This window comes from Nipponia nippon, unplaced genomic scaffold, assembly GCF_047370975.1.
Source record: "Nipponia nippon isolate SJK-2023a ecotype South Korea unplaced genomic scaffold, ASM4737097v1 scaffold_43, whole genome shotgun sequence".
Taxonomy (NCBI): Eukaryota; Metazoa; Chordata; class Aves; order Pelecaniformes; family Threskiornithidae; genus Nipponia; species Nipponia nippon.
In genome coordinates this window covers 632,168-659,566 of record NW_028262362.1, presented here as the reverse complement: position 1 = coordinate 659,566, position 27,399 = coordinate 632,168, and positions in this window count along the sequence as shown.

Sequence of the window (27,399 nt, the reverse complement as noted above, 5' to 3'; positions counted from 1 at the left end):
TGAGAAGAGCGAGCGCCCGGTGAGCGCTGCTGGCGGCACGGCTGGTTAAATCCCGGGGTGGGCGGCCTGGGGAGAGCGTGGAAACTCTCTTTTCCAGGGACAGACTGGACGAGCAGCTGTCGGGAGCAGGCTGGGTGGGATGATGGAGCCCTGGAGCCGGGACAGATCAGACGACCTCGCGGGATGATTGCCCAACCCCATCTTTTGCAATATCGGTCTGAAGGCAGGCAGCACGCAGCGGCGGGAGACACGCCGGCTCGGGACGCCGGCGAACAAGCTGGGAACGGGTTAAAAACTTGGTGCTAAACTGACGTTTCCAGAGCCTGCCTCGGTTTTTCTAGACATAACGACCGGGCAACAGTTATGTACCAGAAACAGGCTCGGGGCATCGCTGTATTTTGCACAGGCATCGTATGGGCATCAAACAACAGATGCTCTCGGTTACTTCAGCCGGGTCAGATCCGACCCCTGAAACGCAGGAGAGCGCAAGGCTCGACGGTTTCTCCTCCCTCTGCTCCCTCGCGCGCTGGGACCGCGACGGGGGCATCGATCACCCTGGCGCTGCCGGGGCCCGGCTCTCCTTCGCATTTCTTGGCCCAAACGCACACGCTGGGTCCGTGCACGGATAGCACCAGCAGCCGGGCGCGCAGACCCGCGACGGTGAGAGCCGAGCTCCAACCCCGAGCGGGCGGCGGGGTGACGCGTTTTCAATCTGCCTCCAATCCACTTGGATAACGATAAGGGTGAGCTATTGAGCTGCTCTCCGCTCCGCCGGGAGCCGAATCCCGGGACGGGAGCGCTGCCGTCTGTTAGCTGCGGCGTGACACGTACTTTCTAATAAAGCAATCAGGCATGTAAGGTATTGGAAATTCTTCTAAGACCGTTTTGATTGTCCTCGAGGAATCGGTGGCCAACACTGGAATCCTGGGAGGACAAAAGCGGCTGCCAGATTAGAGTAAAGAGAAAGGATTTCTCTTCTTTGAATCAGCAGCCAATTAAATTTTCAGCACAATAAAAGCGAAGGGCAAACTGTTCGACTAATGGCTCTCGCCATCTGATCCCATTACCGGCGACACCGCGCTGGGCTCGCGGTGCCGGGGCAGCCTCGCTGCCGGAGGGGACGCCGGAGACATCCGGATGGCCGAGGAGCCACAGAAAGGCCCAGCAAAGTCCGGGAACTGGGCTGGAAGTCAGGCAGAGAGCACACGCGCCGGGTTATTGATGCGCATCCCTTCAGACCTAGAGCCTCCTTCAGCTGCAGCCCGAACTTGCCCTCTCTGCGTCTTTATCGTTGACGGGCTGCTTTAAAAGGGTTCCTTTGCAAAGGGCCTCCGCTTGCTCGTGCGCCGCCGTTTGCGAGCCTGGTCAGGCAGGGGAGAAGTCTGCCGGGGGGGGAACGGCTGGGGAAAGAGCAAATTCGGTTCCCAGACGTCTCACTGGGACGGAGCTCGGCCTCTGCCTGCTTCTGACCAGCTACGGAGGAGAAGTGAGGATGGACTAGCTGGCTTTTACTCAGAGCTGCCTGACTAAGGAGAGGTGTTGGCAGCTGGGGGGGATGGCTTCACGGAAGCGGTGCCTTTTTTTCCTGCCAAAGCCTCAGATAACGTTGAGTTTGACTGGAAATACGAATGAGCTCGTGCTGGGCTGTAGGAATCTTGGTTTAACTTGAAACCGGCAGTCCTCACTGGACTCGTTCCCATTTGCCCGTTTTTGATGGACAAACTCATTTCAGGTTTACAGACGCATCCCGCGCCCGGCCGGTAACGCCGACGGCGCGCGGCCCCGCGCGCGCGCCGGCAGCGGGCAGGGGAGGGGGACGCGCCGGCTCGGCGGGCGCTGCTGGCAGGGCAGCTGGGAAGGGAGGACGGGGACCCGGCGCTCCCCCCGGCACGCCGCCTGGGAAGCCCAGAGGCCCGATCGGGGCGCAAAGGAGCAGCTCCGATCCACGCGGTGCGCGGTAGGCGAGGCAGAAAGTCCTGCGGACTAAAGAGGTTTTAATTTACGGCTCTTGATTCTTTGCTGCGCTTAAAGCTTTGCAATGACGGAACATCTCTTTCCTACCCTGCCCTTCGCCCCCGTCCAGGCTACTGAAATATATAGGACGTAAAGAGAGAAGACGGATCTCCCAAGTCCTCGCAGGTTTTTTACCAGAAAGACAAAAGCCTGGAAAGTTACGCGTGTTAATTGAAGATAGATCTTTCCTCCCCTCGCGAAATTTGGGACGATTGTTACTAATGACCTCTTTGGATCTGTGCCCAGGATGCAGAGATATCATCTCCCGGCCCCAGTAATGAGGTTGCAACTGATCCTGAACAAATGGCAAAGTTATTTAATAATTATTTCGGAAGGTCTGCTCCTGACCTTTCAGCTCGTCAGGATAAGTAGTGCCAATTTATCATCAGCGCCACGTGAAGGGGCTTGATTATTCGAGATGTTTTTCCTGGCAGGGACTTGTTTTTCCCCCATTTTCTGCACGTTTCAAGGAATCCACCCTCTGTGAATACCAACACGATCGCCGCCGCCTGCACGTGGCGATGGATTTTCGCCGGGGGACGGGGGCATCCCAGAAAGGGCATCAAGCACAAATTTCCACTGGAGACGGCGCAGATGAGGGAGAGGTGGATTTATTCCAGCACACGTTCGCTGAGCTGCGGGGACCACGCTGGAGCACGAGCCAGCTGTACCTGCGTGCAGAGCGCCCACTCGGTTCCCCGCAGAGCCCAAAATGTCGATTTTTATCACGATACAGAGCGTGCGCAACACCCACGGAAGCCGATGGGGACACGACTCCGGCTTATGAGCAGCGCCTCTCCGGGTCTGAACACAGGGCCCTTTAACCCAGCATCCCGACGCCCGCTCCGCCCGGGAATCGCTTCCCGATGGATGGGGACGAGGGGGGGGGGGGGAGGTTTGACGGCGAGCGGGAGATGCCGGGTTCCCGCTCCCCCGGGACCTCGGGCCGGCCGCTGCTGAGCCTCCGGCTTCTCCCTTCGGGGAAAGCCGCCCAAAGCCTCTTACAAAACCGCCTTTAAGCGCCCCTCGGCTGTCCTGTTTGTACAACCGTTCGCAGGCAGCCTTGCCTTTCATTTCCTTAATCTTAAATTGCATCAAAAAGGCAGAGATTAGAGGTAAAACCTCAATAAAAGAAGGAACAAAAGCCTCTGCCCACAATGGATTCTCATACCTAGCTTCGCCATGGTTTTTTCTCCTCTTGTCTGACAGGCTGAGTAGCTGAACCTTAAAAAACTGAAAAAACCCCCTAAGATTAAAACACTATTTAGAAAAGGCCGTGCCGGTTCGAAATCACCTGTGGTTCATACATTAAACATCAAATGTACATTAACTCTGAATTATGGTCATGAAAAGGAAATCCTTTAATACCATTTTCTGTGTTCCAGGGGCTGGAGCTTAGCATTAATAGTCCTGTTTTCTCGCAGCCCAGTCAACGGAGTACGACTTTCCTGCCTGGTGTTATTCCTCCCCCTTCGGAGGTGTTCAAACGTTCCCGCCCCGGGGAGAAACAGGCGCGCAGGAAAGCAGAAAGCAGAAACAAAACCGTTGGCCGGGCGCCTCTTGGCCGCTGCCAGCTCTCCCAAACGTTTCCAAGCGGCGGCGGCAGCTGCCGGCGCCGTGCCGGCTGGTGAAGCGGATTCCCAAACGCTGAGGAGATGATGCTCCTCGGTCCCCGTCAGCGAGCAAAAGGATGCCAGGAGGAGAGGGGAGACTGGAGAAGTCCCGGACCCCCCGCGTGCAAGACCCCGGAAGCGATGCGGGAGCATCGGTCCCCAGGGGATTTCCCGGGCATGCTGCAGAAGCGACGGAGGCACCTCACCCATCCCTAGGAAGAGCGGAGGGAGGGAGCCTCTCCGCTTTGATGGGGCGAGAGCTGGGGAGCAATTCAATTTTGACAGCCTGTCAGCTTTATATTACGTTTGCAACGTATCTCCTCAACAAAGAATTGGGTTTACGCTTAACAGCTTGCGAGAATTGCCCGATAGGCAACGCAGCAATAAATAATAAATCCCCCAACTGCACTTCGCTCCTAAAATAACACAACAGTTAAAGAAGAGAAGAGCGGTGGTGACAACGAACAGCAATAAATCGAAGCATCGATACAGGGTACTCAGCCAGCCGTCCTCTTGGGTGACGGTGTTTTCCAGAAAGAAAACGGTGTCTTAAAACGGCACCTGGAAAGGAGAGAGACCGACCCCCTGCGCCGAGCGGACGCAATTATCGTCTCAGGACGGCGAGGAGCCGGCTCCTGCCTTCCTTACAGACCATCGTCGAAAGTTGTCCGAGCTTGTCCTGCTTTTCTCTTCGTCTTATTCTCATTATTATCAATGTGTAAATAAAGCGCCCCAGGAGCATTACCGGCACGCGGAGTCCAATCCTGGGAGATTAATTTATGAGGGCGGAATAGGGTGAACCAAAGCGGCGGCTTCTGCAGACGGCTGCCGGGTACGGGCAAGCGCGCGGAGCAGGCAGGGCTGCCGGGAGGCGGCGGGGACGGGGACCCGCCGCCCGGGGAGATAACCGGGCGCCCGCTTCGTGTTCGAAGCTCTCCGGTTATCCCCACAGAGGCGCGGCGCACCGGGCTCCCGGGGCCCTTTGAGCCGCGTCCTCAGGCCGTGCGTGGGGGAAAAGGGGGTAGGGCAAGGCCTGCCGCTCTTTTCTCTCCGGCACAAGCGCCCAGCAGGAAGGAATACGGCCCGTTTGTTTCAGCCCTAGTGAAAACAAGCAACAAAAAGCGCTTTCTCGGCGCAGGGGTACGGCACAGACGCTTCCCCCAGCAGCAAGGCTCCCGAGCTCCCCTCCTCCTCTACTAAATCCCAGCTCCCACAGCGGGACTTTAACCTGATTTATTTTTTATCTTCTGAACATTTACTTTCTCACGTATAAATATTGAGTTGCACGGCGGCTGGAGCAAAGGCGCGATGACAGCGGCGGCACTCTGACAGGGTTATTCTTAAATACGAGCTTTAAGAATTACGGCGCTCCCAAGACCTTTTCTTTCTCAAAGCCTAATTCGTTTTTTCATTTGTAGGAGACAAAACAAAAACGTTGCCTCCGAGTTCTCTGATTATTTCCCCGTCTCTGCCTGTGGTGAGGCAAGGGGAAGGAATTACTGCTTATAAACAGGAGAAATCTTCATGCCACGCATTAAGCAAGCAGCCCTTCAGCTACGCGAGGTCACGGTGAAGCGTTACCTTAATAGCGCGCTCGGGGAGGCCAACGGGGAAGTCCTGGCAGCTGCTTTTGGGGTGCCCGCTTTAAAAAACGGTCGCAGCCCTGGTCATTAACGCTGCGTTGGAACAACAGATCTCCATTTGCGAGAGCTGCTGGGGTCTGTGCTTGTTTTGCGGCATTCCTCCCCTTCCCTTTCGAAGGAAGGGAGTGCCCTCGGGGCCGCGGGAAGCGGGGCGTGCAGGATTCCCAGGGAAGGACGGCACGCGTCTTTCACCCTAACGAACGCCGCTGTTTATTACCCACCGAGCGCGCTCCTCCGAGCCACGCGCCGAGGATTTCATCTCCAGCCTGTTGCTTTCCAGGATACCCAACGCTTTGTAATTGCTGCTCATAAAGGCAGCGGACAGCATGGCCAAGGAAAATAACTCCTAGCTGTAAATCTTAATAGTAAAAATCAGCAGACCTTCGCTTTTCTCCTTCGCGACAGAGAAAGCCGCGCGCCGTTGGAGCCTCACCCGGCCTTGCAGGGGGAAAAAGCAGTTGGACCGGTCCCTCCTGCAAGTTCCCACCTCTGAAGCATTCCCGCTCGGACGTCCAGAACCAGAGACTCCCAGACTTGCTATTTGCCTTTCAAATGACAGGCCGGGAGCTCTCGCTGCCCTCTCGCGCCCACCCTAGGGCAGTCGCGACCGAACGCATTAAACGCGAGATGCCGGTTCCCGGCCTCCATGCAACGGAGGGAAACTCTCCACAAAACCAGCTACTCGCACGTGATCAGCGGCGTGCGCGCGTGCGTTTGTTTTTTTTTAAACCAAAGTACGTGGGTTTTGAGTTTTGGAGAAAAAAATAACCTAAGCTTTTTTGAGCAAAGTTTTCGTTCCAAACAGACGTTTTTCTTTGCCTCAGAAGTTTCCGTGGGCAGAAAGATGGATTTCCTGCTCGATACCGCGAGCTCCGCCAGCGTCTGACGAGCCCCTCGTGCAGGGGAGCAGCAAATCCCCCCGGCAGACAGCGCCCGGGAGCCCTGCGCTCCCCGGCCCTGGGTGCCGGGGAACTCAGCCCACACTTTACATAAGAAATACCCTCGTGCTAAAGTTGCCGTTTCATCCACATCAGTCGTTTGTTTTTGGTTTGTTTTTTTTTTTCCCCTTTTTTTGTCCGACTGCATGCAGTTCCCTTCCCCTCAACACCCTTTTCCGCCAGGAAAACTCTGCTGCGGTAGCAAGGTGGGCGAGACGGAGAGCTGTCGCGGAGAGCTGCCAAAAGGCAAAGCAAACGTCCCTGCTGAGACAGGTCCTCCTGCCTGCAGTCACAGCTCACCCGGCACGCGAGATGCCTCTTTGGTAGTATTTAACACGGCTTTGATAGAATGACGTCATGTTATTCGCAATGACGCCGGGTCACTGCTGGAAAAAACCCCAAACCCATATGCGGTGCCTGTCCCGTGGGGCTGGAAGGAGTTACGGCTCCGGCAGCGGCCACCGTCCTCCCCCGGCGCGGACCTCCCTGCAAGATTGCTGGGGGATGGGACTGTAATGGGAAGAGCAGTCAATAATTCAAGGGTTATTGATGGAAACCAGCTCTATTCTTTTTTAACGCATATTTTATCCAGTATTTTTTCTACCTGTTTTGTTTTTTTTTTTTCCCCCTTCATCTGAGGGCTCCAGGGCTTTCTCTCCTGACAAAAGCCCCTGCTCACCAGGGCTGGCTCATATTCAACTTGTTATTTTCTCCCATTCTTTAAAGCGCCCGGGCAATTCACGCGGCACTTCGCGAAGCGGAGGACCGGCGGTGCCCCGGCGAGGTCACAATTCAGCCGCTCCCCGGCTGTCCCCAGCCCCGCGGGCAGCACCGCTCCGCGGCTGGCGGGCAGCCCGCTGCCGGTCCCTGCCAGGGCCCGGGGGCTGGCGGGGCGTCCCCGGCACGGGCCAGGAATTGCCTGGCAGCATCTCTGCACCGGCTTCATCCCGTTCCCTCCGCTCTCGGCTCCAATTCAATTATCTCCTCCCCATCCGTTTCACCTTGAAGGCAGCGCGCAAGCTCCCCGTCACGAGCGGTTTAGGGCCGCGACGGCCACAGCAGGACAATTTTAACCTTCGCTCTGCACGTGGCCCCTCGTACGTTACGTTTCATAAGATCCGAACGACCCGTGGTTCTTCCCTTTACGTTTCCCTGCCTCCCGGACACGGCGCTCGCTTTGTCGACCCGCGGCTCGGAGTACGCTTGCGTTTCCTTGCCAGGCAGGGGACCCGGTTCCTCTCCCGCTCAGCATTTCTGAATTTTTGTTTTGTCACAGGCTCTGTTCCTAATGAGCTGTTAATGATACGACCATTACCTATGCAAATTAAGAGAGCGGATTCGGAGGGTGTTTTTTACCTGGAGAGAGAGGCTGCTCCCTTAGCATGGGAGATAATAAATCATGCCAGTGTTTCTATTAAACTGCGACTCTTAGGGGACCTGCTTCTCTGCAAATCTCCACTGCGAGCTGCAGGGGTACAATCAACACCTTCCACAAAACGGCACCGGACAGTTGGGCAGGGGAGAGCCAGACCTACCTCTGTTTTAATTAGACAAACAAATAAAACGTGATGTCTAAATACCCTCTGCAGCCGTAGCCAGCCTGCTCGGATGCGGCCGGCCTCCGCTCTGCCGGCGGTTAAATCCCCCTGCCCGGGCGAAGGACGGCTTCGCGCCGCGGGATGCCCGGCCGGGCTTCGGCGTGGGGACGGACGCCGTGGAGCACCCTCTCGCCTCCGCCCCCGGGCCCGGCGCGGCATCGCGAGCTCGAGGCTCCCAGCTGCCGGCCAGCCCAGCCTGCGCACGGGTGAGCCCCCAGAAACGCGGGGCTTTCTCCTGAGCCCCCCAGCTCCATCTTGGGGTGCCTCCGGGTCACACCCAGGCACAGAGCCCACGGCTGATGCCCAGGCACCCCGCCGAGCGTTACAGGAAGATCAGATCTCAACTTTCAGGTGTCTTAAAGCCTGGCTAGGTTGCAGGAATTTATCTCTAAAGCACTTATCCTTCCTTTTCTTTCTGCGGGCTTTAATTAAATACCTCTTTGTTTGAAGGCAGCCACTGGTGGCTACGAGCTCTCCCGTGCTTTATCAGCGACGGCGAGGAGATAACGGTCCAGAATCTCGCCTGACCTTTCCTCAGCTCACAAGAAACGGCATTCGGTGCCTTCGTTCGTCTATTCTTTCGTATTATCTTCCGCTTTTTCTGCTCTCTGCCGCATGCTAAGGTTTCCGATAGCGACTGATGAGTTGCTATCGGAAATATTAAGAAAAGAACCCAAAATATCCCTGGCAGTTTAACAGCCTGGAAAGCAGAAGGGCTGCTCTCTCGCTGGCCATCGTAAGCAGTTGCCACGAGCACGGAAGGTCAGGCTTTAATGAACTGGCGAGAATTAAACAGAAGAAATGAAACTGAAAGGTGCCCCGGTGGCTTGAACCGAGTTTAAAGCAACTGACCTTTGGAAAGAATGGAACAATTTCGCTTCTTAAATGTTCGAGGCTTGTTTTTTGTTTCCTCCTCTGCAGCCTGATGCTTCTCGGGTGAACGGATGTGCTGGCCGGACCACCCGCCCCTCAGGAGCTGGCTTCGGGCGCGGATGACGACGGGCACGAGAAGGGCACGGTGATCCTTTGCCTGCTCCCCAGCTCCTAGGCGCAGCCGAGCTAACGCATCGCGCCAGCCGCCGGGCCAGCAAGGCGACGGCGAGACGCTGTTCCCGCTCCCGCGTTCGGGTCTAAAACGAGATTTCTAGACGACTTCTGAAGTCGTGCCCGGGCGGAGGGGGTTGGCACAGGGACGGCCGCGCGCCCGCACGCAGAGGCACCCTGAGCTGGTGGTTTCTCCCGTACCTTTCACGGGCCAAGCAAACAAATAAAGGAACAGGTAAAAATAATAAGGCTGGTTTCTTGCCGGATAATTGTTTCGGGCAGTTATGTATTAATGAGGAGAAACAACATGTCAACAGACAGTGGGTCTAGCTGTAGAACTAATGTTAGCGAAGGCACGGGTTAGAAGCGAGCCGGGGCTGCTGTCAGTCTGCATTTGCTTAACTCTGTGATCGCCTGTTAATTACCGCCGTGTGGATGCGCTCGTCTGCCGGGCGAGCGGCGTGGCCAGCGCCGGGGCCCTCTTCCCCGCTGAGCCGGTGCGTCATCCCGGCAGGCGGGCGGGGGGCTGGGAGGGGGGCTCCGGCATTCGCAAGGCTTTGACCATGGCACCAGAGGGAGGAGGAAAATCTCCCCGGCGCTGTGCAGCCTGAGCCGCGGGCTGCAGGGTAGAAACCGCCCGGCAATCCCACAACACGGTGCAAAGGGAGAACGAGAGCCGCGTTGCAGCCCGTTTACGGGTACCTCGTGTACCCAGCTTCATCTCTCTCCAGCCCAAGGGTCAGCTGTTTACGTCTCCCCTTGTCATCGGGGGCCTCGAGCGATCGCGTGCATCTGGACAAACCAGCCCGATGCCAGCTCCTGGACGCGTGCCTGCTGCAGCGGGAACAGCCAGGCGCTGGCTCTCGTGTCCGGCCCCGGCGCCCCCGAGGCTCCCGGCTCCGGCGAGGGGCGGACGGCGGATCCGGCTCTGCCGCGCACGCTAATGGCTTCTCTGCTTTCCGCAGGCGTTCGGGGACAATAAGGGCGGGAAGCAAAGTTGGTAAAATACAAACTTTCATTGAAAATATTCCTCAGCATGACGCGTATCGGCAGCAGCGCAGTGAATAAATCCATTTTAATGGCATTATCCATTTCAGTTCCCAACTTAATTGAGCTTTGCCCTGTAACTTAGCACAGGGGTGCCTCTCTTAATTAACCCCATGCAGGCTGCAGAGCGTTTCACCACCGCTTACACACATATCCAAAGGCTAGCTTGGGAGCCGATACCTACGAGACATGATTTATCAGGGTTTGAGCGCTCGGCTGTCACTGGGAGAAACATCCCCGTTCGCACTCGGCAGCGCTGGCTATGAAATCGTGCGGTTGCAGAGCGCGAGGAGGAGCCGCAGAGCCCGTTGGTGGTTGTTTGCGGGGCGGAATTGTCAAGTGCTGTTACTGGCAAGGTGTGTTGTGAGCAGAGCCCTCAACAGCCAGGGCCTCACCCGGCGGAGATGCGCTCCAGCTCCGGCTCTGACCGCCTGTGCTTGCCTCACGCTGAAGGCAACGCGTCAGGATAAAAAAACCAGCGCTGCTCTTCGAAGCGCTCACCCCGCCTCGAGTGCTGGGAAGAGCACGTACGTGCTGGACCTCGGACGGAGAAGTTGCTCGAGCTGACAAGCTTCCTCCTCAGAGACACTATCTCGTGCTCTCGGGGCCCAGCTAAGCCCAAGGAAGCCTGTCCAGCTACTTAATAAGTCATCCAGGATGCGTAGTTTAATTAACTTACCCAAAATTCCTCCTTTCTCTTTCCCATTTCTGCTATTAATATTTTTCTCTATCTGATAATGCAGCATAGCTAATTCTTTCTGGCTTTATAATGAACGATGCCGTGATGAGAAAAGGTTAGCGGTGCTTCAGGCGGCTTTTAATTATCCAGCTGAGCAGGTAAAAGCACTTTATTCCCCGCTTTCTTCCCCTACACACAACACCTTTGCTCGGCAATTAACTGGGGGCTCCTCCTGCACCTCTTGGCTTGCTGGCGGAGGGAGCTGGGATACTTGCGGCCGCCCGCCCATCCCATCCCTGCCGCCGCCAAGCGGGACGGGCGCAGCCGTCTGTGCAGCGGAGGAGGATGGACAGACTGCCAGTTTCCATAGCACAGGGAAGAAGCCGGCACGCAAAGGAAACTTCTTCCCCCCCGACAAGGGACAGCGCAGCCGCATGGGAGAACACGTGCTCGCGTCGCCAAGGCCGGCGCACACGGGGTCTGGTGCAGCCGATGAATCGAATATTTACAAGGCTGCACATACACAACAGCACATCCGTAAATCAGAAGCGACTCGCAGCAAAAATTTTTGGGCGTAAATAAATCACTGTTTTTACAAAATAAATAAGTTGCCCGGCATACTCATCGATCAGCAGGGCGGGTAAACCAGCTCGGCGCAAGCAGCGGGGAGAGGAGGGGAGGCACGGGGACAACGCGTCCATACCCCGTGCCGTTCCATGTGCGGCGGGTCGGTTGCGAGGCGGCTCCATGCACCGATAAACCGGCCAGGCTGCGGCAACCCGTTACGGCGGCAGCCCTGCGCCTCCCTCCTGGGGTCCCCAAGCCCGGCCGCAGAGCCCCTGCCCTCCCCGCCAGCATCCCCCTCCGGCGGGGCTGGAAAGCCGCGGCCGGGCAGCACCGAGCCTGGCCGGGAGCCGCGTCCCCCTGGAGCAGAGCCATCTCGCGGGCCGGAGAGCACGCCTCGCCCTGGCGAGGGCTGTTTCGGTCCTCGCCGCTGCAGAGTGGGATTCGTAGTCTCCTGCAATGACCCATGAAAGCAGCCGTATTACACGCTCCCCCGTTGAGCGTTTCTTTATCTTGGCTTCCACCGAGCTATTTCTTTTCCTTAGGAGCGTGACCCCGACGGGGGTCTCTGCACCGTACCCGCCAGCATCGCGCAGGTGGGGAAACCGAGGCACGGGCAGCTGCCGAGCCCGGCCCTCGCGGCCGTGCCGGGTCCAGCCCCTCCTGCCACCCTTCCCCAGCTCCCTCGCCGCTCCCGGCTGCCCTCGCCCCAGCCGGGCGGCTATATTTGTTTTCCTGCTGTAAGTCCTGAATGGAAATGTCACGAGGACAATCACCATGGTGACATTTCAGCAGCTCCATATAGAGCTACGCAGGAAATGAATTTTAAAAATCCCTATTAAAAATGGAAGGGCAAAAACAATTTTCTGGTGGAAATTTGTTCCGAGAGGGCTTATAGACTTTTTTTAAAGAAAAAGGTCTCCAGCAAAGAGAGTTTGAAGTGTCCCGGTTTTTAGGGTTTCATTGCTTACTGAAAGAAGGAACCTTTCTGGGGAGGGGTTTTTGTCTATGCCTTTTGTGCAGAACTTAAACTTTGCTGAACCGTTTGCCAATTTTTTCTGCGAGAAGCGTTTCATATTTGGCTGCAATATAAGGTCACCGGATACAGGGGAAATGCTTCCAGCATGGAAAAATAAACAAGGGTGGTATTTTCATACGATGGGGCCCCAAGACAGCAGGGAAAAACAGGAATGCGCTGTAGCACAAAGACAGGTAATCTGAGGCATTATATTCAACCCGCTCACGTTAGAGAGCATCGATTAGGGCCAAGAGCCTGAAACGGTGGGCAGGACTGCATTAGTGCAAACGGCGTTATTTATTTTAGAGGCTGCATACGCGAGAAAATTTACGATAAAACTTCTTCGCTCCAACTAACCTGTTTTTTTCCCCATAAAAATAGAAATCGGAAGATATCGGCCAGCTGTAACAGAGCAGCAGCGCGTACACGTGCAGCTGGGTTGCTTCTGTTTCGATATTGCCAATCATCTCCCCTTTACGGGCACATCACCGCTCTTTCCTGAAGAATTAGCTCGGCGGGACGCCCGCGTGCCACCGCTGCCGGACGGTGCCGAGCGCTCGGGGAGACTCCGGGAGCTTCTCCGGGGACGGGATGGAGGCAGGCTGTGCAGGACCCGCACTCGCTGTGCGCACGTGGCTTTTACAGGCGGCTCGGAGGAGTTGCTGTTTTCATTAGAAGCAGCAGCTGGGATGTCCGCGTCCCAGCCCGCTTCAGCCGGCCACGGGCGCCGCTCCGGAGGACGATCCCGGCCGAGGGTTTATTCTCCAAGCCGGCGCAGAGCTCGGCAAGGCCGAGAGAGAGGCGGGTGATTATTTTAGTCCCTTGTTCCTGCAACTGGCTTGTGCATCACAAAAGAATGCTAATGTTCGTGGCTTTATGAAAGCACTCGAGTTCATCAGCTTTGCAAAGAAGAGAAATTAAATCAAGATTTAATTGGGATATGCATGTTTTATTCATGGTACTATCCACAGGAGAAGCCAGACAGCTGAAGGTAAAGAGGAGGGGGGGGGGGGGGGGGGGAAATCTTTTGAAAAGTTGTTTCTCTCTGATTAAATAGAGATAGTTTCCCACTTCAAAGGGAGGGCTCCTTTAATGTATTTTAAATGCTCAAATGTGCCGTTCCAATGCCTCCGCGCACCAGGCTGGCAAGGGCAGCGCGGGCCCTCGCTCCCCTCCTCGCCACGGCCTCCGAAAGGGACCCGCCGCCCCCGGCGCAGCACGCACGGCACGGCTGGGCACGCGTCCCACTGCGCCCGTCGCTGGTCCAGTTGGAGGAAGGCACCTCCTCCAGCAGCAGATCGCTGCGGGGCCGCACCAGGGAAGCGGGGAGAATGAATTTCGTTTTCACTGCCTCACTGCTGAGAGAAAGCCTTCCTTTATTCTTACTTTGCATGTTTTTGTGTGTCTTCCTTTTCAGGGCAACGGCAGGTTCCAGTTCAGAAGTAGCCGATGCAAAAGGCCACGGAGCGCCGGTCCAGCTGGCTTTTGAGCCAGGCACGTTTAGCCAGTGGGCTGAAAAGCAGTTTGCAGCGGTGCTTCTCCCCCGGGGAAGCCACAGCCCCAGGAGAGCGCGGGAGGGAGGACAAAGCCCAGCGCGGTGGCCTGCTCCGGCCCCGGCTCTCCAGGAGGAGCGGCAGCTGAGCGGCTGGGCGACGGCCACGTCCGCTCGGTTCGCCCTGCGTCCTGCCCAGTGCACAGTCACAGCGGGTCAACATCCCTGATTTGTCCGTGATGCTTTTTCCCCTTCAAAGCTTAATGCAGACACTGTGAGAACGGCTTCATTTTTCTTGTTACGTTCCTTTCAGTCAGAGGAGAGGAGAGGGCCAGGCCAGCAGCAGGACGGGAAGGTGGGGAGAGACGAGACCGCGCAGGGAAAGGACCGGAGGGACGCGACGGAGCCGGCGGGGATGGAGGAGGAGGTGGGAGGGGACGCACGGCACATCTGGCTAAGACGGGACCTTGCACAAGCTTAGGGCCAAGCAGGCGCTCCACCAGAGCCCTGAAACGGCTGGTCTTGAGCGAGCCCTGAAGCCCTTTCCCCACACAACACCGCTCCCAGCACCGCGCTCGTGAGCTCCCGAGTTTGCAGTGTGTCGACTGGCTCTCGACGCAGCCGAGGAGGACGCTGGAGTGGCTGATAACAGCCGTCTCAGCTGCCGTGGGCTCCGCCGTGGCTACAGGTGGCTTTTCTCCTTACTAAGACATGTCTCTGCTGGAAACCTTCCCCTCTTCTGCCTGGGTACTGCTCCATCGAGGCACGCAAGGGAGCGGGATGCTACGAGGGGACGCGGGAGGGCAGGCGGCCGCAGACTGGGAGGAAGGGGGCGGCAGGCCGGGACGCCGACGGGCAGGGAGAGGGAAGCGGGATGCAGGAGCCACGCAGCTGGGAGGCGCGAAAGAGGAGGGAGGCCGAGGGAGGGTGGGAAACGCGCCACGAGTGCCACAAAAGCAAGGCTTTAAGGACACAGGGAACTTGTGGTTCGCTTTTAGATTGAAATGTGCATGCAAGGCACTGAAAGATACGGTTTGTAAGGGAGGAGGGGGATCTGCGCAGCAGCGTTCGTGTCGCTCCTGGTGGGAATTTTTCTATAAAGGACTGATTGTTCGGCAACGGAGCCTGACAAAAATACAATTGGAAAAGTGGAGGAGAAAAAAAAAAAGGAAGAAAAGAAATCTTCTCTGTAGCTTGTGCCCTTCAGAAGCAGCCCGTGTCGTGTTCGGCGCCTGGCAGAGCCGCCGCCTTGGGAGCCTCAGGTCTTTGTTAGGAAAAGGACTTTGTTAAGAGAAGCACCAGTTCTCCCAAAGGCTCGTTATTCAAACTGCTCCAGACCCCGCGTCACCAGTGCCGGTGACTTTGGAACATGAACAATCTTATCTCCTGGGTGAAAAGGACCATTTGTTGTTTACTGTCCGGGAGAGAAAGCTCACGACGGGCACGAGAGGAAACTTGGAGAATATCCGAGCAAAACTTGCCGGGCAACGTGCGAAGCAGAGCAAGGAGGGAGCGACGCCGCTGACCGGCGCGGGGCTTCCCCGGGGAGGCACGCCGCCGCACCGGGGCTCGGCACAGGGAAGGGATGCTGTCCCAGCAAATGCAGCACGGGCAGCTTCCCGGGGAACAAAGCCTTCCTTAGAAGTTACCATCGGTTTCCACTGAGTGAGGAACGGGCAAGGACGGAGCGGGAGACCCTGCCACAGCAGTCGCTGCGACGACGTGTGAGCATTGCTCTTCAAGGGGAGCCAGCCAAAACCTGCCTGGCCACAAACGAAACGATCACGAGAAATGCGTACTCTCTCACTGACATTGGCCTGAAAACAGGCAACGTGGTACGGTGCAGGATGAGGGCTGCCTCCTGCGCCTGCGCTCCCTCCTGCTGCCCCGACTGCTGCGGGTGAACGGGCCGCTTGCCAGAAGGCTGCACGGCAGAGATCCACGGGTTAACCTGCCATCGGCTCCTGCGTTCAGCCCTGCCGTACCCCGAACCGTGGGCTCTGCTGGAGCCACCTCCTAGAGCGAATTGGACCTCCAGAACTCTGTTTAGCCTAAATATTTCAAGCTTTGTGCTTTTAACGAAGTCAAACCAACAAAATAACACTGTTATTCCTTGTTTCATCAAGAATCGCGCACACATAAATGTGCACACGGAGCTAAAATATCGCACACGGAGTGAAGCATATAATTTATTCTAGCAACTACATAAACAGCTCCTCCAAGGAAAAGGCTCCTGTTTCTGAATAACGCATCCAGGAGCCTTGGGGAAAACCTCGGGGCGCAGCGGGGAGGCAGGGGTGAGGGGTTTGAAGCACGTGGAAGGGAAAAGTCAAGGTGGTTTTGTGGCGCCCTACGCTTCTGGCTTTGCCCTTTGCTCAGGGCCAGGTTGCCCAGGCCCTCGCAGCAGGCGAATACGAAGATGCCCCCCCCCCCCCCCCTCGCTCTGCAGCACCCGGCTGGGTCCCAGTCCTGCGGAGAGCACCGGGCCAGTCCCTCGTGGCTCAAGCCCATGGGGACCGGCACGCCGGGGAGCTGCAGGACCAGGCTCCGAGGCCGCGCGTTCTCCTCGTGGGCAAGTGCAGCTCTTGGCCTGGGGACCAGAGCTGCAGCCTCCGCCGCAAAAGATGCGGGTGCTGATGCAACAGCAAGGTGCATGGGGTTATCCGGCCTTCTGGGGACAGGGGAGGGACAGCCTACGTGAGAAGCAGCTTTCCCACGCACGGGTTGCTACCCACCTCCCTGCCAGGGGAGGATGGGAGCGGGAAGCACACAGGAGCATCGTGGACCATGGGGTCCTCCTCCGTGGAAGAAGATGGCTGGAGCCACGAGGGAAGAGCCGAAGCTGAGCCTCCTCGCACAGCCTCCGGAGCCAAAGCCCAGGCAGCAGCCCTGCTGGGCTGCCTGTGGATTTGCAGGCAAGTGTCTGCCTTTGTCGCTTGCTTATTTTGCGGACTGCGGTGCCATGTCCCTGCTCAGCCGGGGCACGGCAAAGACGGGCTTTGCGGCAGCTGGAGCAGCGCGACCCAGGCCCCGGGAGAGAAGGCGCCTGGGCAGAGGTGAGACTCATCATGGGCACGGATCTAATCAAGAGAGGCTTCGCACCCCCTCTCCCCCCTCCTGAATGGCATCTCTTAATGCTGAAAGTCCCTGTGGTTTATAATTACCAGTTTGACAAGTTCATGAGTTCTCTGTTAATTATTATAATTAGCTCTCGCTCGGTGAGAATGCAGGAGTTTAACAACAATATTAACAATGCGAGAATTATTATCGAGAATTAACTGCGAGCCAGCTAGAAGGGGTTCCTCCTGCCTGCCAGCGAGGCCCATCAACGGGGAGCCCTGAGCCCCCGCCCTCCCTCTTGCTTAACTCAGCCCTGGCTCCAAACTCGCTCGGAGAGTCCGAAGCAGCGGCTCTGTCCTCAGGACAGCTTTGGTAGTACCGGCACGGGAAGGGAAACACAAACTCGCCCTGGGCTGCCCAAAACAGGGTCGAGATTCAGACCAGCGGAGGAAATCGTAAGGCAAGGCTGCCGGGGGCCGCAGAAAGACATGCAGCGGCTGCGGAAGGACAGACAGACCGACCGCGGCACGGCCCTCGCTCGGAGCAGCGTCCCTGCAGGGGTAACGAGAGAATTGGGCCCGATGAATTTCTTTTAACGCCCTCTCTATTTCACCCGCTCCACGGCTGCCGAGTTGGGGAAGTTGTAAGAGCCAGTGATTAAATTCCCGCAAAAGCCGTTCCTCCTGGGAGCACACAGCACGAGACGCCAGCCTGAGCAAATATTAGAAAAATATCAGTTTTCGGCACCCCTAATTTGCTGAAGATGAACGGATTGACTTCTCAAACGTGGTGAAATCCCAAACAGATCAACGCAGCTCGGCTTTTTTTCCTTGTTTCCGAGTTCAAATGTATACAAAATGTTTATCTGAAGTGCGGAAGAGCTTAGAGAGGCAAGCTGTGCAAATAATTAGTTACCTTAAGCGCCTTCACACCTGAAACAGAAGGCTGGAGGGGGTTTTTTTGTGCGCTATTTATTTTTTTTTAATTTATTCAATCACACCTTTGCAGAGCAGAAGCAACGACCGAGAAACTTTGGGGATCGGTATTACCAGCAGAAAACGCCTTTCGACGCCCGCGTAAACCCGCGTGGGACCAGGGCCCCTTCGCGCCCGGTCCAAGCCCGGGAGTCACCACCAGCCCCGAGGGCAGGAGCAGCCCCGGAGCCGGGACCCGGCTCGGCCACCACCGCAGACCGCCCGGGGCCCTGACGAAGCCTCCGTTAGACAAGGACAGGACCATGGCGCAGACCCGACGAAAGCCATGCGCAAGCAGACGCGCCCGGAGCTCCAGCGGGGCCGGCCGCCTCCCCCAGGTCCCGCCCGGGGCCAGGGACGCTCCGGGTTTCTTTCCTTTGCTGGAAAACTTCATTTGCTTTTCAGACAAGAAGAGTTTCGACACGCTTAGGCTGCTTGTGAGGAACGCTCCGTTTTGAATACATAGACAATTTCAAATACATACACACGTTTCAAATTTTTTTTTTTTAACTGCAAACAGGTTTTGAAGAAGAGATCAAAATCTCAGTGAAATATTTTGAAGCCGTTGGGATGAAGCGCTTTGCTGTACATGATATGAATTTCCTTGCAGTAATTTCAGGGATTTACATTTGCTTTTACATCCCAAAAGCGGGGGTGGGGGTGGGGGGGAAGACTGAAGCCGCAAAGAGTTTTGTCGGACAACGCAACCGTTTCCCACCTACATCAGCTGAGGGAACCGGGACCCGCCCGGAAAACGCGGCGGCGCGGAAAGGGCTGGGAGCTGCATCGCGTCCAACGGCCTTCCCCAGGCCAATTACTTGGCATTCAGCCCTTTCTCCCTGCTTCACCGTTAGCATCGGTAATGTATTCATGAAATTCCCCGGGGAACGAATTCTTGCAAACATCTCGACACCGCAGACAGAGGTAAGGAAAAGGCCCCAGCCGAGTCGGAATGCATTTCGCAAGTGGAAACGCAGAGGCGCAGAGGAGGAGACGGCGCCGGGCAGGTTGTGTTCCTGCACGGAAAGGATCCATTCCCTTCCCAGCGAATTATTACAGCTCTCGCGCCGGGGAACAAATAATTTTAAGCGAAGGAATCCCTTTTGCTTTGCCCTTGCAGACGAATCATTGGCTAGCAGGAGCATCGGTGCGGAGGTGCTGGGTTACTCCTCTCCCTGAGCCTTCTGGGAAACTCCTTTGAACACTTACAACATCAGAGCACAGGACCTGATTTGTTAGACAAGCCTGACGCTATTATTTTTTCAGAAGGGGGATATTATCTCCTGCCTCCAAAGGAAAGGGGAAGAGGAGAAAGCCACCGATACAGAGGGGGGTAGAGACAGACACAGAACCTCATTATTAAACAAAATAAATAAAATATAGTAGCAGAGAATGTGTCTTGGCTTTATTACTATATTCTGTCCTCTAAATATTTCATTTCCAACTAATGCGCAAGCCAAATGGAAAATTTCAAGCAAAACTGCACTACTTAGAATATGCTTAATTATTGATTCAGCCAGGAGGGAAAAGGGAAAAAACGGAGGGGAAGAAAAGGCACCGAGCCGTTGTCGCGTTCTCCGTCCCGGGGCAGCTTCCCAGCCTCTCTCCCAGGGGAAGGGAGCACAGAGCGTCCCAGCTGCCTGCAGCCGAAGCTCTTCCTCGGGCACCGGGGCGAGGAAGAGGAGGGGAGGGGGGACGCGAAGGGGCGACGCCCGCTGCCGCAGCCAGCAACAACCAGGCGTGTTAGGGTAAAGAGCACGGCACCCGCCAGCATCCCTCCTCACAGAGCTCCGACACCAGCCACCTCCAAGGGCGCAACCCAGCCAGCTCAAACCTCTGACTGTTGGTTAATCCGTGCGGGGGAACCACCAGGGCTCCCCGTCCCCGCCGGGGCCGCAGGGCCGGCCGCGCGCAGGGCAGGCACAGGGAAATGCCAGTGCTCCGTCCTCCCGCAAGACCGCCCAGAGGATAGCAGCCCACCGCCATGGCCGGGTGCTGGCAACGGACCTTTCTCTGCCAAAGGTTTGCAGTCTGGGTTACAACCCCTCGCGGAGGGAACCCTGCCTCACGCAGCTCTCCCCGGCCCACCGGCACGCAGCAGCCGACGCAGCGAGACGCGGGACTGGGAGCGACTCACCCTGGCCGTCCCCGTCGCCGTCCCGAGAGCCGGCAGCACCAGAGCAGCCCCGTCCCCAGGCGAGCCAAAGGGAGCTACCCCTCTGCACCAGGCATTTATACAGAAGCAGGAGCAGCTGGGGCCAGGAGCCGTGCTGACGGGGGTAACGGAGCACACCTGCGCTCCTGGCCACAGCAGGGAAACCGCTTTGGGAAGCCGGGGAAGGAGACGGGAAAGAGGAAACCGATGGCAAGTCAAGGCCAGAGAGAGCAATTGGGCCGGGGAGCGCTGCCGCTAACTGCGGCAGGAGCGAGTTTTAACTGTAGCTGAATCAGATTTGCACGCTTACGCGGGGCTGGAAACCTCTCAGAGAAAGCAGTTTAACGGTGCTGCCATTTACAGGGAGAAAAACCGAAGCCGGAGTGCGTTTGCAAATGGACTCCAGGGACCCAATTTTCTTCCCCTGCTGGGACAGATCCAAACCAGCCGTTCTGAAGTTACGGGCATTGCATGAGAAGAACAAAGGGGGAGAGACGCCTGCGGCTGCGGACGAGCCCAGAGAGCTGCCGGGGCCGAGGACGGTCCCCCGGGGACGGCCACGCCGGGGCACGGGACCGCTGGCCCCCCGGCTCAGGGGTGGCCGGGAGTTTCACCAGCCTGGCCAAAGGCGTGCGGCAAACCCCCCGAGTTTAGGCAGAAATAGCAGGCGCGATGCCAGCTCTGGCGACCTGCTTGCTGTCCCTCCGGGCAGGCGTTTGTTGCAAGACGACGACAGTTTGGTCGTTGTTTTTTCCTGGGTATTTCTCCCCTCTGTCTTTACGTAAAAGTCCTTTTTATTTGGCGCAGGTAATTTTTTGTGAACGTCTTGCGGTCGTGAATGAAAGCTAAAAACGTGGTCTCGGAAACATGGCCAAAAGCCGTTTCTCATTCACAACAACACGTCCCCCTCAAAAAACCAGTTCAGAGTCTCATTCCTTGCCTGCTCGTCGCTGCTGTCACCTATATCTGTCCCCCATCTCCTACTCTGGAACACCACCCGCCTTCCCATAGTCAAATCCTTTCTAATAAGCTAATTTCTCCCACGAGACGTGGGTTTATTACAGACGCAGCAGCCGGTTTGACCCTGAAATTAGCCTAAGCGGGGCTTTCCCGCCGCCCTCTCCCTCCGGCGTGTTGAGCCTCGGCCGGTACCCACGCTCTTGGGCATCCCATTAGCTAACTGAGATTGTACGTACAGTCCTGGGCGCCCCTGAAAACACCCTTATCCCCACACTCCCTGGAAGCCGAGCACCCTAAAGAGACCGAAGAAGGGGGGAGCACCACCGGGCTCGGGGGAGCGTCGCAACGCCCAGGGCCAAAACTGCCGGTGTCGGCACGCCGAAGGCACGCCGCCCTACGGCTGAGAGGTGGGGAACGGCACGCTTGCGAAGCGAGCTGTGCAGTCAATTAGGAATTTCACTGAAATTTCACATTACGGCCTTTTTTTTTTTTTTTTTTTTTTAAGCGACAGAATTATGCTGTGTTACAGAGAAAGTGACAGGTAATTTGGGACACTGAGGATTGCTCGGGCTTTATAGCTAATGGGGAGTTTAGCACCAATTCTTCTGTAATTTGCACTTCCGAGAAACCGCGTTATTATAAAGTCAGAAATCTCAAGCACTTTCAACTCCGGGATCTGCCAGACTGACGGTGACCAGGAACTGAGGAGGCCCGAGTCCACAGGTCACCCATTTCAATATCTGAGGCTGGGTGGCTTCCAAAAACGGCCGCTCCAACGGCGGAGCCGAAAATTGGAGGTGACATTCAGAAGTCTCTGAAAATTATAACCCTGACTTCCTCCTTGAAAAGCTTATCTGAATCCTGGCTTATCCTTTGATGAGGTTACTGAAAAAGCATTCTGCTCGGAGTACTTGAAAGATAACAGGCAATATACGTGAGCCGGTGCGCTTCTCCCCGGGGGGAAAACACTATCGAACATGCCAAGCATGGGACACTAATTAAATGGTCTGAATTATGCTGGACATTAAGGTCCTGGGGTGGCGTGGTTTAACTCCTTCCCGTCCTGGCAAACCCGGAGCAGCCGTGCGTGCTCATCCTGCCGGGAGGACGCGCTCCCGCGGCCCAGCGCGGTCCGGGCATCCCGCTCCGTCCCGCTCTGGAGCCTGGCGTGCGTGCGTGTCCCCGGGGCAAAGCCCCTCGTGGGAGAGGACCTCGTGGGAGAGGGCAGCTAGCGGGCGAGCGGCCTTCAGGGGCCCCGAGCCCTTCATTAGCTAAATCAATCCCAGCCAGAGACCGAGCTCGCTTTGCTTCTGGGAAGATGCTCAGCCGGGGCTCTGGCTAACCCTGCCCATTGGTAAAGGCGTGGCAACGTTCACATTTTTGCCTAAGTTCAAGCAGATGCTTGGGTTTCTTGGATGCCAAACCCACGGTTATGAGCGAGTGTCCTCCTGAGCTTTAGGAAGAAAGGAAAAGCGAGGAGACAGCAATACTGCCGTATCGGTGAGAAATGGTGAATTCAGTAACGCTTAATGGGCTGGCAAAGGGGCTGTGAAAATTGACCCAGCCCTATTTGTGAGGGGAAATAATGGGGCTTCCTTTATCAAGCGGAGCAGCAATCACAGCTCAAACGGGGGGAAAGGAGGGAAGATAATGCACGCAAATACCAGGCGTTATGGCAAAATCGGTATTCATTACGGGGAGCCAAAGTTCTGCCCTCGGAACAGCAGCCACAGCCGCGTTCCCGGGGAAAGGGCTCTGGCTGACGTCTCAGTCAGCATCCCCCTCGGAGGGGAAGGCGGCCGCCGCCGCTCGTCCCCGAAGCGCGGCACGGCAATCGTCTGGGCGCCAGCTCGGGCGGGGCCGGTGGCAGAAAACGCTGTGCTAGCGATTTACCTTTTTAATAACAGCGAATTACGCTCTATGCAAAGCCTCTTTGTAAAGCTCTCGTGTGCCTTTGAGATGCGGGGCCCTCCGTCACGTACTTTTTTGTTACTCCTCTTCCTCCGGCAAAAGCCCCAAACCTTGGAATGCGTGGCAGCCGGAATTACAGCACTATTTTTCTTTGCTTTCAGCTTTGACTAACTCATGACAACTCCATGTCAAATGCAAGACGGAAGCAAGGTTTGGAGCGTGCCAGGGACCGGTTATTAAATGGGAAGCGCCTTGCGAGGGAGGTTTGCGCGCCCAGCGTGAACGGGTCGATCCCCGTGCGAGCATTGGGTGTGGCCGGTGGGCAAGTGCGTTCGCCCAGCGCGGGGGCTTGTTCCCAGAGAAAGCTGCCCTCCTCTTCCTCCTGCCCGCCAACGGCCGGTGCGCTCCTCTGTACCCAGCGCGGCCGCTCCGCCGGGCCGCTCCAGCTTCGCCTCTTCCCTGGCGAGCCTGTAGCCCAAAAAGCAGGGAAAAAGAACAAAAGTGGTTTAATGGCATAATTTATTTTAAAATTAGCTGTCTCTTAATGCTGCCCCAGCTCCCAGAACGCCAATAATTGTTGTCTGCTTCCCTGCCACATCCCCAGCCAGCGCCTTCAGCGTTTCAAGCGCTGCTGCGCGAGATTAGCGGGGAAGTGTTTTCAGTCCCCTACATCAAAGGGATTGAAAAACTATAAATTTAACAGAACGTATTATGCAGGCGAGGAGAAAAAAAGCACGTTCTGTTAAAAAGGACGGCTCATTTCTCCTCGTGCCGGGGCAGGTCTTAAGGCAGCTAATATCTCTCTAGGGAAAATACCCTGTTTAAACAGACGCAAGCCCCAAAAGCCAAGAAATGCCAACAGGTGGGAGAAGCGCCCAGGGAGAAGCAGACGGGGAAAAGCGTTCGGTCTGGGAAGGCGGTGGGAAGCCTCGGGTGGGCGGCACAGGGTCCGGGCGGCGGCGAGGCTCCTGGTGCACCGAATCGTGCGTCGCGTCCCTTCTCCGCAAGGCACTGCGCAAATAAAGACGGAAGGAAGAAGGGAGGACGAGAAGCCCGGGGGAAAAGATGGAGCTAGCGGGATCAAAGATGGAGCTAGCGGGATCAAAGGTTAGGGAAAGGCTTTGCGAATTGCCGGCGACAAGCTGCCGTCGTTAATGGGTCCCGGCCCGCTCGCCCCGGCCGCACGCCGCCGAGGGGCCCGCCGGCCGTGCCACGTGGGCCGGTGCCGCGGCGATTGCCGGCAGCCCACGCTCGCTGCCTGCGGTGGCCGGGACGACAAAGCCCGGCGGCGCCAGGGGGAAATTCTTCAAAGGGCCCTTGCCTTGCAAACGCTGAGTGTTATTTCCACGGGCCTTTAAACAGAATAATTCATTAGTCAGCTCAGAACAACCAATATCGCGCGCCGACAATTTATACACCAACTCTGTTTACCCAGCAGACCCTCTTTGATAATATTATTTATGATTCTAAATAACTCCATCGGTGTTCAATAGAGCTGGGAGCACCTGGGGGACCGGGGCACAATCAAATTATGAAGACATATGGTTTACTCAGCGCTGGAAATGTTCAACCGCATTTCACTGCTGTTAGTCCTGCCGCAGTACCTTCCCCAATCAGCTATACAGCCTCCCTAATATCGTTTGCTGGATGGGAAGGCTTCTTCGGGGAGAGGCCTCGCGCTCAGCTGACGGAGAGATGTGGCCGTAAAGGGAATTTTATTGTGGCTATTTCTGCATGCACGGAGCTGAAGGACATGCCGAGCAGCTCAATGCATCCCAGGCCACCGTGGCAATTAAACTCCTGCATTGCCGGGGATTCGCGGAGCAGGCAGGGAGAGGCAGAGGCAGGCAGGGCTCCAGCTCCAGCCCAGAGCTCTCCCGGCGAGGCTGCCCCGACTGATATGTATGCGGCACGGCACGCTCCGCATCTCTTGGCTGTATTTATGTTCGGTGCATATACTGTGTACGTTTTAATAAAGCGCTTCTGATATACCCGCGAACCGGCCAAACGCTGAGTCATTATTATCGACAGAACATCGCATAAGTACTCTGCTGAGCTTCCTCTGGGCTTTGAGGGTGTATAAAGCTAACACTAATGCTATATTGCTCTATAAACTCTAGTCCTCCCTGCAGAGAAGCAATAATTAATCAGACGATGCATGATATGTAACAAATTAAAAAGATAAAACTTCCCAACAAAAATTATGGGACTGGAGAGACGCGGGCTGTGCTTTGCAGCGAGCTGTCCCTGGCATCCCATTTCCCTCGCTCTATTGGCATATAACTTACGGGGCCGGATCCTGCAAGCGCTGCGAGGCAGCCAGCTCGCGGCTCCCCGGCGCTGCCCCAGCACGGCGCCCGAGCGCCGAGCCCACCAGCCGCCCGGCCAATTTCGGCGCGTCCTCGGCGTTCAGCCCTCGCGGGGACGGCCGTGAGGTCGCGGGGAGCCGGGACCGGGACGCACGCGGCGGGGACAGCGTCGCGCTCCTTGTGAGCGGGGCAGAGGAAAGCCAGTGCTTTCTGCTTTTGAACGTGTCCTGGAAACTCTTCTCGATACCGATCCTGCTCGTTCCCGGCTTGCAAATAGCCGAGGCTATAAAATAAAAGTGATAACAGTTACCACTGTGGAAATATAATCTCTGAGAAAAATCCCACCAGGGTAATAATTAAAACAGGTACTGACAACCCTGGATTTATTTTCGGGTTTCAGCTACTTCTGCTACGTGATTCCCTTTTGAAAAATCAGCATCTCCTTTCCATAGGAAACGCAGACATTTCAGGACCCGTTTTTGTTCCCCTTGAAGCGGAACGGAGAAGTAAACAGCGACGTTTCCTGCGGAACAGAAAGAAAGACGTTTTCAACTCAGAAACGTCAGGGTTTTTTCACTTCCATCTTCCCATGCAAGCCTGCAGCGCTGAAGAAGCCCCGGGTTCTAGCGGGGACGCGTTTCGGTGGGGAAACTCCCGGCAGTCCCTGTACTTTGCAGGACGTATGGGACGCGGCAGACCTCTCCCTACGGCTCCTGAGCCGGCGATGCCGGGCACGTCCCTCTGTATTTGCCACCAGAGGATGATCAGGGAAGAAGCCAGTGCAGGGCCGACGTTTCTTTCCCTTCTTTAAAACATTTGGAAAGAAGTTCAAATCATCGCTTGGGGCACACAGCTTGGCTCTCCCGCCACCGCTTCCCACCACAGCCGCTCCCAGGCTCCCTGCCCCGGCTGCTGCGACCAATTCCTGAAACCTGCTTTGAGCCCCAGCCTGCCAAGAAAACCCGGCGGCAGCATTCACTGATTACGGTGGCGGGGTCTACCTGAGAGGTCCTCTTTGGCAGAGCAGCCCTGCGAGGCCCTTGGGACAGCGATACGGGGATGAGCCAGCGAAGCCTTCCCCAGCCCTGCGTGCTGCTGCTGGGATAAGGAGCATCGCAGCGCATGCGGGAGAGGGGCAAGGAGGGGTCTGTGGGTGCAGAGCGGCCACCTACCCACGCAAAACTGCGGGGTCCCCGGTCGCCAGGCTGCCCTTCAACGCTTTGCCAGGCTCGTCTAAGGAGGCTTTTAGGCTGCGTAGATCACGCTGCTTTTGTAGCCTTAAAGGAGGTGTTTGGATATCTATTTTTAGTTGTCCTCACTTCCTTTCCGCCTTGACATTTATGAATTTTAGATGTCTTTCACTCTGGGCCTCCAAAGGGCGTCTTGGAGAAACGCGTGGTGGCCCCTTGTCTCCCGGTGAAGCCCTGCAAGGGACATCCCGCGGGCATGAGGCTTCAGCCTGGCTGCTGGACCGTCGCTGCTCGCCCCGCCACGGGATGCTCGGGTGCCGCGGGCGCCGCCGTGACGCTCTCCAGCCTTTCACAGGCGCGCGGGGCTGCTGCTGGCCCTGCGGCTGCCGGAGGGAGGGAAGGAGAGGGAGAGGCGACTGGGAGCGGGGGAAAAAACCGAGATTACAAGGGATCAGGGAGATGCTGTTAAAGTACCCGGCAACTTACAGACGAAACAGGCGGCGGCTGCCTTGAGCTGAAGGCCAATTTGGCAGCGGGCTTGTGCCGGAGCCTTGTCAGAGAACGAGCCTTGCTGACGCGCGGGCAGGACGGGAGACCCTGCAGACCCCTCCGTCGCTCCTTGCGCCGGCTTGTCGGGACAGGGTCCCGCTCCCATCCTCCTCACCAAGGTCTGCTTCAGCAGCACGCCGGGTAACGTACTTCTCATTCCTCCTGCTTAATACCCCGGACTCCTTAAATGGCGCTGAATCTAACTGAGTGGTGGATAAACATTAGTTTCACAGCTCACAAAGCAGAACTGCCGGCTACTGCCAGTCTAGACGTAATGAGTTCCTCCCGGGACCCCTGGGAGCGTTTAGAGTGGGCTCTTCTTTACCCAAGCTGCCAGTCAAGCCGGTGCCAGGGGGGAAGCGGCGCCGTTAATCTCTTTCCCACCATCCCAGCCATAGCTGAAATCCCTTCGAGCATGTAACAGTTTTATTTTAATGTGCCGTCCCACCGGCACGCGGACGGGAGCGGCGTGGGCCGCCCGCGCGCCGGTTTTCTGCTGCCTCCCCACCACGAGCCCCCGCCGGGGAAGCTTTAATCTGGGGGGGGCGAGGCGGGGCCGAGCCGACAGGCTGAAACAAACAACCAGGGAACAGCGTTCGCATGTTTTACTTTTCACCCAGGCTGGTGTTGTCACCTCCTCGG